Genomic DNA, 2,966 nt, shown 5'->3' on the forward strand with positions numbered 1-2,966 from the left:
CCTTAGTGGGAATGCTTCTAGTTTCTCGCCATTAAGTATAATGTTGGCTGTAGGCTTTTCATAATCCAGATCAGTGGATTAGAACAGAATTCCCAGACATAAACCCCCAGATATATAGCCAACTAATATTTGATAAAAGAGGCAAGAATATGAAATGGAACAAAGAAAGCCTATTCAACAAATGGTGTTGGTACAACTGGAAACTCATATGCACGAAAGTGAAAATCGACCCATATCTCACTCCTTATACAAAAGTCAACTCAAAATGGATCAAAGATCTGGAAATCAGACCTGAATCTATAAAGTTTATCGAGAATAAAATAGGCAGAACACTCGAAGACCTTTATATTAAAAGGGTCTTTGAGAATGGAGCACCAATGGCAAAAACGTTAGCATCAACTATAAACAAATGGGACTATATCAAACTAAAAAGCTTCTGCATGGCAAAAAAAAACCCTACTTAATGCAAGAAGACAGCTAACAGAATGGGAAAAAATCTTTTCACTTGATATATCAGATAAAGGGCTGATATCTAGAACATACAAAGCGCTCAGAAACCTGAGTCCTTCAAAACCAAACGAAGCCATAAAAAAAATGGGGAGATGAAATGAATAGACATTTCTCTGAGGAAGAGAGAAGGATGGCCAACAAACACATGAAAACATGCTCACCTTCACTCATCATCAGGGAGATCCAAATCAAGACAACAATGAGATACCACCTCACACCAGTGAGGTTGGCTCACATCAAAAATAATGGGAACAACCTTTGTTGGAGAGGATGTGGTATGAAAGGAACTCTCATTCATTGCTGGTGGGAATGTCCCTTGGTCCAACATCTATGGAGGAAAGTTTGGAGAGTGCTCAAAGAACTCAGAATTGAGCTGCCATTTGACCCAGCAATTGCTCTCCTAGGCATATATCCCCAAGATGGAAGGACATTCATTCCAAAATACGTATGCACCCCACTATTTATTGCAGCACTCAGTATAATAGCCAAATCTTGGAACCAACCTCGATGTCCAACAACAGATGAATGGATCATTAAGATGTGGTACATATATACAATGGAATATTACATGGCAGTTAGAAATGATACAATCACAGACTTTGCAGCAACGTGGATGGACCTAGATCATATTATGTTAAACGAAGTAAGTCAGAAGACAAAAGAAAAACACAGAATGGTAGCACTATTCTGAAACACCTAGAACACATAAAAAACAAAAAAAGGACATTGAAGAAGCATAACTGCTAGAACCACAAAGAAAGACTTCATAAACTCCATTCCCTGATCTGCACAGCCACTAAGACCTCTAGAAACAGGTCTGATTTTACCATCCAAGATAAAGTAGAAGTCTTCCACATACCACGAAAGCAGCAAGAGGAGAATAAATGATCTATTTTTTTTTTGACGTCTTTATTTTGGTGTGGAGATTACGGTTGATGTCTCCAATATTATTTTATTTTATTTTGTTTTGTCTTTTTCTTTCTTTTTGCACTTGAGTATGATTTGATTTCAGAACTGAGATTATTGTGTGGTGCCTGTCTTTATTGTTGTGGTGCTTATCGGTTATTTAATTCGATATTTTTTGTGTGTGTGTGTGTATTGTTGTGGTATTTTAATTACTTTTTTCACATCCTCTCTCAAACTGAGGTTGGAAGCCTCTAGACAGGACTCTGCCTATTTTCAGTATATTTGATTTTTGATTGAGAAGAGGACATATTAGGTGATGGGTATTCCCCTGATTCAATTCAATATGTACCCAAAATACTACAGTGAAAGATATGTAAGCCATTATGGAAAAAAAAATTGTGTTTTTAATCAGAAACTTTCTTTGACTTACATGTATTATTATTATATCAATTATATTATATGTTATGTTATGTCACTATATTATGTTATATTAGTTTACCTCATTATGTTAATCAATTTTGTCCTTTAAATGAATTCTTACTTAAAAAAAAACAACTTTAGTTTGCCCTGAAGAAAAAAAAAAATAAAATAAATAAAAGATAAAATAAGGCCTCCCAATTCTTACCACAGGCTGTGTTCTTTACACTGGCTGTATAGAAAGAGGAGGTACAGTAAAGGCACCCCATATACACCTCAACACAGGACCCTTGCCGGGTATGTATTGTGAATTGGGGGACAAAAAAAAATGTTTGTTGTGGGCTAAACATTTCTCTCCAAAATCTCCAAACATCATGAAGTTCTAATTCCCTGTACCTCAGATTATATTTGGAGGGAGGGTCTTTAGAGAGGTAGCTAACAGATAGGCATAGGCACATGTAAAAATGTTCATTGTCATTGATTATCAGGAAAATATAAATCAAAATCACAATGTGATATTATTTTCCACAAGAGAGAATGATAAACATCAAAGAATTTGAAAACAATTGGTGCTGTTTGGGAATATGCTGAAAAGGTACCCTCAGCATGAGAAATGGTTTATTCCCTACATAAAGGACGTCTGGATACATCTCCAGAATTTAAAATAGGAATTTCAATATAATCCAACAATTACTCCTGGCTTCTATTCTAAGAACATAAAAACACTACTTTGAAAAGATTGATGCATGTCTCTGATTTTGTAGTGCTACTTATAGTGGGGTGGTCGAGGAATATTGGGCACGGGTGGGGGGGGTAGATATGTTAGAACAATATTGTACATCTAAAACATAAATGTAACTTATTGTTTATCATGAGAGCTCAATAACAACAAAAATGGAGAAAATTAAGAATCAGTTAAGATGAAAAATCAGAGTTAGGGGGCCTTATTTCAACATAACTGTTGTCTTTATAAGGAAAGGAGAGACAAGAGAGATAGCTCAATAGGATGAGTGTCTGCCTTGCATACAGGAAGTCTCAGTTCAATACCCAAAACCAATGCATCCTGAGCATCTCCAGGAGTAACTTTCAGGTTTAGAATGGTGAGTAGCCTCCAAACATCACCAGGCATGAGC

General features: G+C 35.9%; 1 non-coding gene across 1 annotated transcript; it reads left to right on the plus strand.

Moving 5' to 3' along the window:
* The first annotated feature begins 2,024 nt into the window (after window positions 1-2,024).
* On the plus strand, window positions 2,025-2,157 carry LOC126002628 (small nucleolar RNA SNORA51). Its single transcript, XR_007493310.1, has one exon. It is a non-coding gene; the product is annotated as a small nucleolar RNA SNORA51 (small nucleolar RNA).
* The last annotated feature ends 809 nt before the right edge of the window (window positions 2,158-2,966 follow it).

The sequence above is a fragment of the Suncus etruscus genome, chromosome 2, assembly GCF_024139225.1.
Source record: "Suncus etruscus isolate mSunEtr1 chromosome 2, mSunEtr1.pri.cur, whole genome shotgun sequence".
Lineage (NCBI taxonomy): Eukaryota > Metazoa > Chordata > Mammalia > Eulipotyphla > Soricidae > Suncus > Suncus etruscus.